Raw genomic sequence first — 13,764 nt, forward strand, 5'->3', positions numbered from 1 at the left:
GATGAGGAACCATGGGAGGGAGACAGAGCCATTGGGGGAACGTAGAATATGGGCATAAGAGTGATTGGAAACTTGGGCTGAGGGGGAAGAGAGAGATCAGATGAGGAATGGGGTGTGACTGGGAACTAGGAGGGGCTAGACAAGAAAACTGGGGACAAGGATCAGAGGTGGAGGGAACTGGAAATAGCTGGACAAGAAGACTGAGTCTGGGAGGGGAGAGAGAAAGTCTGGGACTGGGATAAGAAACCTGAGAAGTGGAGACAGATACTGTCTAGGTCAGGGGTTCTCAACCTTTTTCTTTCTGAGCCCCCCCACCCAACATGCTATAAAAACTCCACAGCCCACCTGTGCCACAACAACTGTTTTTTTGCATATAAAAGCCAGGGCCGGCATTAGGGGGTAGCAAGTAGGGTAACTGCCTGGGGCCTCACGCCACACAGGGCCCAGTGAAGCTAAGTTGCTCAGGCTTTAGCTTCAGTCCCAGGTGGCAGGGCGTGGGGTGGCGGGGCTTCAGCATTCTGCCCTGAACCCCAGTGAGTCTCTGCTTGGCAGAGCCCCTCAAATCTGCTCGCAGCCCACCAGGAGGCCTCAGACCCCTGGTTGAGAACTGCTGGTCTAGGTAAAGCGAATAGCACTGGAACAAGGAGACGGGTGGGAAAGAGACATGTCTAGACAGGGTCTGGTTAAGGGCAAAGGGGGTCACACTTGGGGGAAACAGGCAGAAGAGTGTGTCCAATAGAGCACCCTGCCTTGGATTGGAACCCAAGATTCCAGAGTCCCATCTTTCCTCTGCTGTCGGCAGGTATTTGTAAAACCCTTTGGCAAATCTCATCTCCCGCTAGTGCTTGTCCACATAGAAGATTACAACTGATTACTGCTATTATTTACTTCTTTAGCTCAAGTAGCAGAGGTCTGTGAAGTGGATCTAAAGCTTCCAACTGTGCTGATGACCCACGTGGATGCCGCATGATGGAATTTCTATTTTTTTAGTCTGTTTTGTTTAAAAAAAACTTAGGCAATCTTAATTCTGGTGTTTCTTCACTTTTGAGTGTTTATCTTTGCAACCTTAATAATGTTTGTTTAACATATTTTTGTGTGTAATATATAATAAAGCCTGTGCATGCACGTATATAAATTAAGACATAGAATTTGTCCACCCAGTTTATAGCTTCTTATTGTAAAGGTTACATAATGTAGGGCCTGATTCTGAAGTCTTAGTACTGACATTGTACTCCCTTCTCTGAGTCATCCCACTGAATTGAAATATGACTCCTCATGGTAGTGTTTGCAGAATCAGTTTTTACCCTACTTCCCCACTTCTTATATTGTAATGCAGCAATTCAGTTGCATCTGCCCAGATACAGATTTACTGCAGTCATTGAAAGATAAAACAGGGCCCAAATTGTATTTGTTAGGTGACAAGAGGTCATGAAGGAGAAAGCTGAAAAGATTTTATAGGTGGACTTGCTATCATGAAAACAAACTGTTTTCTAGGTTATAAAAAATAAATAATTGTACTCTTACCTTGTGGTTTCCAGAATCTGTGTCAAATTCAATCTCTGGTAATACAGTAAGTAAACTGCAGGACAGCAAATCCTTGCATTTAGCAGGAGATTTCTGGGAAACCAGACTACCTAGAAAGAGTTGAAGAAAAAAAAGGCTATTTTCTATCTGAAGATGAAGTAATCTATATTTAATAAGAAGAGCCTTCCAATGAGCACAGCACAAGTGAAAAATAGCTCCACAATCGGAGAAGTTAAATGTCACCATGATCGGCATGAAGAACTTTAATCTCCCAGAGGTGACAAAAATCTCCATGAAGTGTAGAGAGCCAGGTTCCTGGTGGATTATTAGGGTTTAACAGAGAATGGCCAATACCCCAGGTAACATGGTGTTAACCCTCTTATCAAGATGGAAAAAAACCAGGGGGTTGTGGCAATCTTCTCTTTAATAAACTGCTACAAAAAAAGAGAGCACACAAGCACATGCACAAGACAAAGTGGACCAAGATAATTTAAAAGCTATATGACTGTACTGAAACATGCCTATGCAGTAAAAATAATCCCAGAAGATCAATTTCAAATAAATATATATATAGTTTTAATGCCTAGTGTAAAGTCACTATTCATAATAACAAAGCAGTTTTATGCCTATGTTCCCTCTTTCAGATGTAATATATGTGAAAGTAATCTTCATGACAGGAAGTGGCATGTATCCCTGCAAGAATGAACTGCTGCCATTATCTGGGAATCAATACAATTATTTTAACTGAATATAACACTACCTATTGATTTCACATTTTTACTTTGAGTTTTGGGCTGTATGGAGAAAATTTTTACAGTGACAAGAGATCCTTGGACAGGTAAATGAGTTAGTATAAATTAATTCCCAATTTACAGCTAGCTTCCTTCCCTTGAACAATGCAATCAGTGGTTCTTTCCTCCAGATACCTCAAGTTAAGCGTTCCCCCCCCGCACACACACACACACACACACTTTGCACTGACAGATACACACTACTTACATTTTAGATACATTCTGAATAAGCACAAAACGATTCAGGGGCTCTACCTACAAGCTGCACCACAGTCACATGCTCCATCTCATGAGATGTGAGCATTCATGGCCCTCCCCCCACTGAGTATTACCATCAATTATTTTTACTATGGCAGCACCTAGAAGCCTCAAACACAATCTGTGCAAACACACGTTAAGAGACAGTCTCTGCCCCGAAGAGTTTACAATCCAAATAGATACGCCACAGGGAGGGAAGGGAAACAGAAATAGAAGCAGTTGAAGTGACTTACTCAGAGTCACATGGCAAGTAAGTGTAAAGCACCTAGGCCTCTCCACTCCTATGCCTTATCCACAGGGCCAGGCTATATCTCCTTTAATGGAGTTTAATGAGAATGGCACAAATTCTGAGTACAATATCTATAAGAGAAGTATGTCGCAACATACGGTTTTAAGCAAGAGATGATAGATTCTAAGGACTCATAAAGCCCCCTCCCCACCCCCAACTGCATGATGTGCTATTAGAGAGAACAGCAATAACAAAAGCAAAATGTTGGGAGAGGTTGTTGTATTAGTTTAGCATGCAGAGATTCCATACAGAATAGTGTCCTAAGCACTATTCAAATACCCAAACAGCGAAGGCCCCAATCTGCAACTGGCTCCATGCAGGCGGACTGGGTTCACACCTACACGGAGCCAAATTGACTTCTGGGGTGCTCTAAGCACAGCCAGATGCAGTATTGCTCCTTAATGTAAATGGAGGTGGGGAAGAGGGAAAAATGGCAGGCACAGCTAGACAGAGGCAGTCTGAAGGGGGTGGAGGGGAGAGAGAGAGCTGTAATCCTCCACCATGAAAATGGTTTATAAAGAAGGGCTTATGCCAAAATCCTTGCTTGATCACCACTTCCACCACCCGCTGTCCCAAAGAGCAGGCAAAATTATTATATGGGCAACACAAAAACAGGATTAGAGAGTGTGTTTAAACTTGCTGCTATTTACATACCTAGCAGCAAAAAATCCTGAAAAGGATTTCTAAAAGATGGTTTTTTTTAAATCGTATCAAATTTAGTTGTGGTTCAATAGCAGATTGCATTAAGAAAACAACTGTAACAACTGCAGATTCAGCATAAAATTCTAAGCCATTAAAACAAAATGCATGTCCTGTATGAGCCAAATTAGAGAGGAGAGAGTTTTTTAAACTCCCTACCCGATAGTTATCACTTCCTTTTTAATGTGTTATTTTTTCAGACATCAACTACCTTGTGAACATAAGACACCAGGTAGACGGGCCACTGTTTAGCACTGCAGAAAATGAGCATCTTTGTATGTCAGAGATGGGAGTGTAGCTTAGCATTCAAATATCCAATTACTTTGGGTGTTGTGGGCTGATATCATCTCCATCTTTTGGAGCACACAGACCTCAGCACGTAAGTCAATGGTGAGACAGAAAGTGATTTTAAAGATGTCCAATGCTGGATAATGTACACTGAAGACAAAAATGAAACCCCACCCCTCCTAATGCATTCCATAGCTTTAAAAAATTTTCATGGCCCAGAATTATGACTGACTGTACAATTTGTATTCCTGCATGGATAATCATTTCTTACAAAGGGAGCATACCTCAGTAATATTCACGGGGAGTTCACAAGAGCTTGGCAAACATTTCTGACAAAACAAAAATAAACTCAAACAGAAGGATTGCTCATAAAATGCTACATCAACAATTCCTTTGACAGGCATCTGGATTATGCTGCCTTTTAAAAGGGAAAAACAAAGATGTCACTTCTCAGTTTAAATGGAAACAGTGAAATATGCTATTAAAAATATCAGATCATAAACAAAGCTATTTTACACAGACTCAAACGCAATGAATAAGTATTACAAAAAAGCTCGCCAGAATCCTTTGCAAACAAAGCACTTACTGGGAAAGAGGAGGGGAGGAGAGGGGAGGGGAGGGGAGAGGGGCATTTTGCTAGAAGTTGTGCACACAATCGATATTAGACAAGGACCACAGATTATTTCTGGGTGCCCAGCTCTATAGGGAAAGATGACCGGCCATTTCATAATGGAATAGTGGTCAATCTAATCTGGTATCTTGCCTGAAGGGGTCTACACTTGATGCTTTAAATCAGTGGTTCCCAAACTTTAACAACTCACCAACCCCTTTCACGAAAATATCAAATCTCGCAAACCCCCTCCTAAAACAGAACATTTCCAGGTATTTTCTCACTTACCTGTGCATAAATTATAGAAGCAGTGATATTGGAAATAATTTGGGTTTTTTATAACACATTTATTATTACATTATTATATTATTAATTTTATTACATTATGAAAACAGCAACACTCTTCCAAGATTTCACTTTTGTAGCTCATATCACTTTGATTAATCCTCCTACATATTTCATCAAGGCGTACCAAACCTGAAACAGCATGAAGGTATTTAAGAAGCCAACTCAAATAAAGAATTCCTCCCACAAGCATTCGGGTCTTGAGCAGTCCATGCAAACAACGCACGACTACAACAAAGCTTAAACTTGTTCTTCACAATAATTTTAAAAACAACACTAGCAGCCTATTTAATTTTAGAAACAGCAAAAAATATCCACCTCCCTTTCCATTTCTCATAAGGAGTCTTGAAGTTTAAATCTCCTGACTGTGATGGATGTACTTGCTTTGATCTGCATAGCTCTTGGAAGTCTGGAACCATTGGAGAAACATAAAGTCTCAGGTCTGGTTCAGCATTGAGTCTGCTTCTGTATTTGGTATTCAGATGTGCATATGAGGAAAATACTTTCTAGCATAAGTAAGTTGTTGAAAATGGTAACAAAACTATAGTAGCTTTTGCTGCCAGCAGGGGGTACTCGTTTCTTAAACTCAGCCAAAAGTTGATCAATGACAGACTCCTGAAACTCCTTTTTAGTTCATAATCACAGGAGATCTCAATCAATTTCTCTTTTTCCTCAGGGCTCAATATTGGGGGGAGGGATAGCTCAGTGTTTTGAGCATTAGCCTGCTAAACCCAGGATTGTGAGCTCAATCCTTGAGGGGGCCACTTAGGGATCTGGGGCAAAATCAGTACTTGGTCCTGCTAGTGAAGGCAGGGGGCTGGACTCAATGACCCTTCAGGGTCCCTTCCAGTTCTAGGAGATAGGATATCTCCATATATTATTATTTTTATTTTATTATTATCTGCGTTGAGAAAGTGGTATCATCAAAGAGGTTGCCAATCCAGTCACTATCAGCTGACATAACTGGAAAGTATTGCCTGAACATTGTGCCAAGTCCTTTTAGGTGTGCAGTTATATTGGTTTTAGTGTACTGATCCAACCGAAGTTTATGTTCTGCCAGGAAGTTATGGTCACGGGGCTTGGGCTGACGGCCCAAGGGACGGATCTGTCCGCCATTACAGAATTTTTTCTGAGACCCCCTGATACACTTTGCGAACCCCAAAGCGTTCACTGCTTTAAATGAAAGTTAAAATTCTAATATGCCTATTTGTGCAATGCTGCACATGGAGATGAAGCCTGAGGTTAGACCCCCAAAGCATGAGATGTGATTACCTTCTCTTGCCTTGGACCACTCTAGACCATTATTAATGGTCATTACATTATCCAGACAATGTTTATCTCTAGCAGCTAACGCATACAGATAACTGTCATGCTGCAAAGGAGAAGTTCTTGTCTGTTCTAAATTATCTAAAATGTTCCCAAAAAATTTTGAGTGAAAACTGATGTTGCAATATGTGGCGCTCAAAGACAGGATATTCAGATGCAAAAAAATAGACTCTAGAAAGTCTATTTCTATGAACAGGCAGTATTCTGAGCAAATTCGTTCACCTCAGCAATACAGTTTCTTTGAAGTTGGACACAAGCAGCTTGCTACACTAGCTGGATGTCCTTAAAAATTCACAGCGAACTTTTCATGCCTCATTATGATCTTCTGGCTTTCTTGAGGATTTGGTGAGCGTCTCGGAGGCACACAGTATGTTGAGAGTTCTCTAATCTCTTAACTGAAGCAGTGGCTGTTGTATCTTAACCAAAATTCACCTTCTCACTAAAATGGCTGTTAGACATTGGAATTACAGGTGTCACCAACAAGAATAAAGACTTTTAAAGTTTAATTGTTTTCTACACCTGTTGCTCAACTTTCAGCCTCTGTATCCTGAGATGTTAAAAGTTTTACTGGTATTCCAGAGTCTGCCAAGATAGAAAATACCTAAAATGTCCATTGTAAATAAAACAATGTTTGTTTTTGCCCTTGAGAAACTTTTTTCAGGCCTTCTCTGTAAGCAAGCAAAACTGGCACAAACCCATTCGTTCCCCCAAGCTCTGGCCTGTGCTGAGTCAGATAATCAAAGGTCATGTGAGGAGGTAGCCAGGCCATGCATTCTGTAAGATGGGTTGTGTGTTCACACGGATACAGAGACCTGAAGGAAGCAAGAAGGCTTTGCAGCAGTAGAGCCAGGATGATAGCAGACTATGAAACCCTGTCCTAAAAAGGAAGACGGTAGAGAAACCATGCACCACAGGCAGGAAGACTTTGATCACAGAGCTAAAAGGAACCATGCTGGGTTTAGCAAAGAGCCAAAAGACAGCAGAAACTAGGAAGAAACCTCCTTGGCCTGCTGCTGCAAAACGGGAAGGAAGTGTGTGTTAAACAGGACTTGGGAAGAACGGCTTGTGCCTAGAAAGGCCAAACTGATTATTTTATTTTACGGCTTAATATGCCAGAACCCAAGAGAGGGAACATTATTTTGAAATGCCTGAGTGAGTGCCAATTAGGGAACATGAGATGGGGTGACTGCGTTGCCCCATTGTGGGGTGGCCTGAGTTGGACAGCACCCTGAAACAGGTGGTTAAAAAGATTCCTGCAGAAAGGATTTCAAAACCTACAGGAGTAACTTCGATAAGATCCCTATTACATTCTGGCTGAAGTAACAGGTATTTCTTCTTGTTCCTTAACTAGCTGAATTTCTCCCATGTGTCCAGAAGGTTTGACAAAAGTGATTTCTACTTATTTAAAGCAGAGGGATGTGAAGATGCATTGTGTGTGCTCTCACTCGACCACTTGGGGTGTTAAGGTTGGAGGGGGGAAAAGACCCCTACTCTTATTTTGGCTGGGGCTTGAGCCTTAAGCTGAAAATCTGACATGGTATCCCTTTTAGCCAGTCAGAGGCACGGACTAGCTGTGGGCAGCATCCTCATGCACTCATAGGAGCCCTAACCTGCCTTTCCCCATTATGTTTTAAGAGACTACCAGCACCCTGACTTGTCCTTGGGGGATGCCACCACAGAGATATAACAGACTACCGGCTCTTCCTGCCTTAAAAAAAGCTCTTTGGAGGTGAAGAGGGAGAAGGAAGCTGATTGCGTGTGGGAGGCGGCCGGGTACCTTAGAGTCAAGCAAGCAGATGGGAGTTCTGGATCCCATGACAATCTAAAATAATGTGTTCACAGCAAGAATTTGTTCTCTTGATACTATAGATGTCGTTGTTCTCTTGGTACTATAGATGTCATTCAACTGAGTTAAGGATGATATGCCATGAAAATTGACAGGTTTCAGAGTAGCAGCTGTGTTAGTCTGTATCCGCAAAAAGAACAGGAGTACTTGTGGCACCTTAGAGCCTAACAAATTTATTAGAGCATAAGCTTTCGTGGACTACAGCCCACTTCTTCGGATGCATACAGAGTGGAATAAATATTGAGCTGCTCAATTTAAAATAATAAAAATGAAAAGTGACTTAGGCTATATAAACCCAGGGTCTGCGGCCTTTCCATGTGGTGCTGAGGAAGCACTACACATCTGTCTTTCCCCACTATTATGTGGTCTCTACAGTCAACTTATACTTTGTGGGCTTGTTCTGGTTTCACTAGATTTAAACTGAAGTCTAAATGAAAATAAACACCACATTTAAAAAAAAAAAAAAAAAAAAAGCATGTGGCAAAAAACACAAGCAGAATTGGCCAAAAATCCAGACACTGGCAGCTGAGGGTGTTTAATACAAAGGAAAGAAAAATGTGTTTTAAAAGATGAAGTATTGAAGAGCTGCTGCATCCTAGAGCGGGGTAACTGGAATCCTTGTGAGCAAAGATAGTTGCTTCAGCAGCCAAAGTCTTCTAGCTACTTCCAACACTTCAGATGGGTGGGATTTGAGACTTGTGGAGGAATGAACCATGTGAAGCTGTGGAATGCATGCACACGACCAACATCACACACACACACACACACACACAAAATCACAATTAAAATCTATCTTTTAGAGGAGTTGCAGCAGTGGTGCCATAGATTTTTTGCCTCTGTTTTCCTGTACCACAGTGGCCCAGCATCATAAAAACTCTCCCAACAGTCACTATAATTCATCATAGTCCAGATGTGCATGCATGGAATTGGGGATAGAGAATAGGAGGCAGCACTCTTCCAGAGCCTTCCCAGTCTCTCCTCAATGCACCCGGCAACAACCTAAGGATTGAACCCAGAAATGCCAATCAAATGGCTGGTGGTGTAACTACAAGGATAATAATGCACAGTGGGTTAAATCACTTGCTTAAGCCATTGAGACAGCCTGCCAACCCTCAAACAACCACCTTGACCCCTGCCACTTTTAATGTGTTTTGCCAAAGTATAAAGCAAACTTGTGTCCTGTTATGTCATTTTTACCTCCATTCTCACTCCTTTGATCTTATCTAGGGAGCCACTAATAGGTAAGCAGTAGAACTAAAACACTTCCCTTGATACACACACACTTACACCTCTCACCACGATTAGCTGGATTTATATAGATACATGGAAGGGAGAAAGTCCTCTTAGGTCTACACGAATATTGATTTGTTAGTCAGGAATTTGTGGTAGACATTTTTTTCAAAAGTGAGTTTAGACAATACAAGTTGGAAGGCCAATGTTATATGCACTATAGACCCAGGAATGGTTCTGCATCCTGTCTGTAAAGATTTATTAGAAGCTTGTTATTCAATAAACTGATGTGTGTATGTGTTGAGACCAAAATAAACATGCTCCAGTTTACCTAATGGAATGTCTCTCACACTGCTCCTTCTGCTCAGCTAACATTAATCCCTGTCCATCTTGCCACACACTCATCCCACTACAGGTGCAAGAGCCTTCTCCTCTGCATCTCCAGCTACTTGGGAACATTCTTCCTTTGTCACACACTTCATCTCATTTAAAGTCTCAGCTCAGAACTTCTCACTCAATTTCTCTGTCCCTCTTTTGTCATTTAAAATCAGAAGCTCTCAAAACAGCGATCCATGGAGCATTTAACGGTGCAGGCTGGTCACATGAACAGTCACTCGCCTGCTCCGTTGGGTGTCCCAGACAGGGGACTTTTGCATGAAAGTGACTAAACAAAAACAAACAAACAAACAAGCCTTTTTTCACTGTATTGCACAGTGGGGCTGTTTCGTTTCACAGAGGCTTGCAGTATGAACCACTGAAGTGACACAGGCAAATAAAGGTGACAGGTCCATGATCCAAGGAGCTTACACTCAAAAGACAGACATAGCACAGCAAAAGGTGGCAAAGGATGTGGGGGGTAAGAGTTACAAAGAAAAGAGGACATATGCTCATGGTTACACATGAATCATGTCACTTCTTCCTCTATTTGTATTAAGTCACGTGTGTGTCAGTAGGTTATTTGCTATATTTTGACCAAGGTGTTATTGCAATTCATATGGAAAGTTGCAGGGAAATTATTCCCCTCCCCCCAACAAAGGCAACTATTTATTATTTGTATTGCAATAGTGCGTACAATTCCCCAACTAATATTGGAGCCAGATTATGCTCTGTACTGTACATATACATAGGAAGAGACAGTATCTTTCCCACAGAGAATACAGTCTTTAAAAAAAAATGATGGGGCGGGGCATGAAAGGAAGTATTATTAGAAATGGGGAACTGAGGTAGAAAGAGATTGAAGTGACTTGCCCATGCGCACACAAGGGGCCAGTGAGAATATTATCCAGGTATCTTGGGTCCGCAATCCAGTGCCTTAATCACAAGACCTCAGGATCTTTCCTCCCAATCTATGTTGTATAGCTATAGAATTAATCTTCATGATTATAGGGGTGACTTCATGCCATACTAGTAGTGTGACCATGAGTTATAAATGAGGATCCCTGATCAAGTGCACATTCAGCCCAAATCATCTGCTAAAAAGTTATCCTCTTATGGGTTACATAAAGACATAATACATCTACATTAACCTGTATGCCACTGAAGCAGCCTTTCCAGCAATTTGGTCTACTTTATCTGCAAGTAGAGTCTTACACCCAATTTGAGCAAGGGAGCACACATTTTAAATCATGATGAGAGACTCCAATTTTCACATCTTCGTGGATGCAGTGTCAAATTTATTTGTAATGGGATCATCTATTATCTGTCAATACTGAGCAAACTAGATGAGAAGATAATGGTTAGTAGTACATTAAGTGGTCTATCTGGAATGCCCTGCCTGAGGAAAATGAGCACAATGGTGATGGAGTTGTTGAAAATAAAGATTTTGTTTATTTGTTGTTTAATGCAGTCCGCCTGAAGTTAATAATTACCTCACATGTGTGATCAGAAGCTTAGAAAACTAGTTCTCTTCCTCCCTCACCCCATTTTAAAGACAGAAAATCTAATCCAGTTACTAGGGAACGTTTGTTATCGTAGCTCTACTGGTGGCAAAGATGAGATCAACACCAGAAAGAAGACAGATAAACACCTGAAGAGGAAGGCGGAGAAGGGTGATGCTCAATGTAATGACTCATGTAAGAGGCACAGTCAGAGCACTGGAGTGGGAGCCAAGAATTCCTGAGTTCTGATCCTGGCTTGTGGCTTCTAGGCAAGCATGCAGTGCCCTCAGTGGGAGGATCAGCAGGCTACAGACAAATAAATGACAGAGATGCCTCCACGGGGAAGCTGGGAAGACAGCGGTGCTTATTTAAATTCACAAGTTAAATCTAGTTGAATAAGGATCATTGTTCCAAGCCAAGTGTAGGCTGAGGTTAGTCTCCAAAGTCACAGAGTCCATAACAAGGCCTTTGCTTTCTTTAGACAAGCCTTGGTCAGCTGCTACTATTCGCCCATTGGTCAGTCCATACACCGGCTCAGATGAACAAAATCCCACGAATTAGTTGTCTAGAGGCCTTCCCCTATATCAAGGAAACCGGTGTACTCTGTCCCACTCTGGAAGCAGACAGACACTCTAAAATGAGCCTTCCATACCACCAGGAAACCCCTGGATTAGCATCTGCCTGCAAACAAGCCAGCAGGCACAAATGGGGGACAAGAAATGCAACCAGGGCATGGGTTCCTCCAGCATTCTGACCCCTAACCCAAATTACAGACCAAAACTCAGTCCTCTACTTGTAGCTGTAGTTCTCAGTCCTTGTGAGGATAGGTCCTTCTGAGCCTGGAAGGGTTGTATTCCACTTGGCAAGGTGGCCAGCTCTCCAAAGTCTGTTTCCTCTCTTTTATCTTCTCCACTTGGAAGGTTGTTTATTTTAAGCTGAATATTTCTCACAGGTGCTGCAGAGAGGAACTAACTGCAGTCCTCTGTTTGAAGGCCAAATTATTAACACCTTCCTCACCTAGCTCACTCTAGGGTTTGTATATTCCCATCCCAGCACTCCATCACTGCCTTCTTCCGTTTATTCATTAACGATATACAGAAAACAAAAGAACTAGAGAAGGCTCTGTACTTCCATACCTAAGTAGGGTGTTGGAAAATATTAATGGCTTTTTTTTTTTTTTTTGCTAAATGGTGGCCCAATCAAGTGTTTGATGGCACTTTGATTGGTCATAGATTATTGTCCCTTTTAATAGTTAAGCATGCAGAGTTTGGGATAGGTATTAGAAGGGAGGGGAAAATAATATAATGTTACTGAGAAAGTTTAAAATTTTAATTTTACTTTCCCTTCCCACTCCTTAAATGCTTTATGCACATGCACACAGAGTAAAATGCAAATAAACATCATCAAACTAAGGGTGTCTAAACTGGCCTAAAAAGTGAGAAGGGGAAAGAATATACAAATAAGGGGTCATGCAAAAAATAAAAACAGTTTAGGAAAAGATCAAGGCATTGAGACCAAGCAGGGAACCACTGGAAAGGATGACATACCATATGGGCAACCAGAACACAGGCCCCATGGCTACCAAAGGAAGGAGAGATTCACAAGGTGAGGGTGGCACCAGAGCACAAGTGACCAGTGTTATGTTCTTTGCTTGATATTGGCCGATATAATGATGAAGCATTCAGCAGAAGCAAAGTGTATATTTTGCCTAACACATACCGAGACGGATAGATTTACAGAAGCGTCCAGCTTTATTTTGCAGGTTATCATGAATGTTGAATGTGCTGGAACCAAACTCTTCATAAAGTTGTACATTGTTCAGTAACTTCACTAATTATAGACTTTGCACTCTGCTATTCAAGATATTCCTTTCCTAGTACGACTCATTTTTTAAGAAATCATGTATCGGTAATGGAAACTTTACACATAAGAGTGAAGTCCTCCTAGTAGCGAAGTGTCACTTCAACAGAACCTTTTTTGTTCTAGTAGGTAATATGCAAATTATCTGTGCTGACCTCTCCTTAATTTAGAATACCTCTGTCATAAACCAATTATCAACATTTGACACAAGCAGCACTTGCAAGTTCGAAAAGCAATTAAAATTTAGGAGCTGTCTCTCACAATAAAAAAACCACTCACAGAAGTAGCATTACAGGAAAGTTGCTCTGCGCAACCCATCATTCTAATTCCGCCTCTATCAATCAAGCCAGGCCTCACTGAATAGCAGGGCTCAGGCAGACAAACAGCAATGTTTATGAGGTGCAGCTGGTGGTACTTACCGTTAACAGCAAAAGCAGCATCAGTTAAATTAACATTCTTCATTCTTTCATTGCTCATTATGGTTTGACAGACATACCCGCAGTCCACATAAATGACTGAGAGTGAGAATGCTGTCTAACATCCTGCCATGAAACAAGACCACCTAATGGGAGCAACCACTGTAATTAAAACTCTGGAAACTGAGAATAAAACTAGTTAAAGGAGACAGTGCTGGGGATTATGACCTACTTTGAGTTTTATTAAAGGAATCACAAGAGTCTATACCTGTTCTCAGGCCAAAATAAAAACAAATAATCTACTATTTTTTATATTTATCCAATAAAGGACTCAAGTATCACCTTGATCCAAGAATCATTTGTGTTGTTGCAGGTTTGGAAGTGCAGTGGGGATGACAAAAAGAC

General features: G+C 41.4%; 1 protein-coding gene across 6 annotated transcripts in view; it reads right to left on the bottom strand.

The window, feature by feature from the left end:
• The window catches only part of KLHL29 (kelch like family member 29), a 540,917-nt gene that overhangs the window by 457,852 nt on the left and 69,301 nt on the right, over window positions 1–13,764 (bottom strand). For 3 of the 6 annotated variants that reach the window (XR_010599378.1, XR_010599380.1, XM_005297329.5), the window contains exon 2: window positions 1,525–1,634. The exons of the other annotated variants lie outside the window; for them this stretch is intronic. The gene's annotated coding sequence lies outside the window, so the exon portion shown is untranslated. The remainder of the gene's footprint in view (window positions 1–1,524; window positions 1,635–13,764) is intronic. 6 annotated transcript variants of the gene reach the window in all.

This window comes from Chrysemys picta, chromosome 3 (genome assembly GCF_011386835.1).
Source record: "Chrysemys picta bellii isolate R12L10 chromosome 3, ASM1138683v2, whole genome shotgun sequence".
Taxonomy (NCBI): domain Eukaryota; kingdom Metazoa; phylum Chordata; order Testudines; family Emydidae; genus Chrysemys; species Chrysemys picta.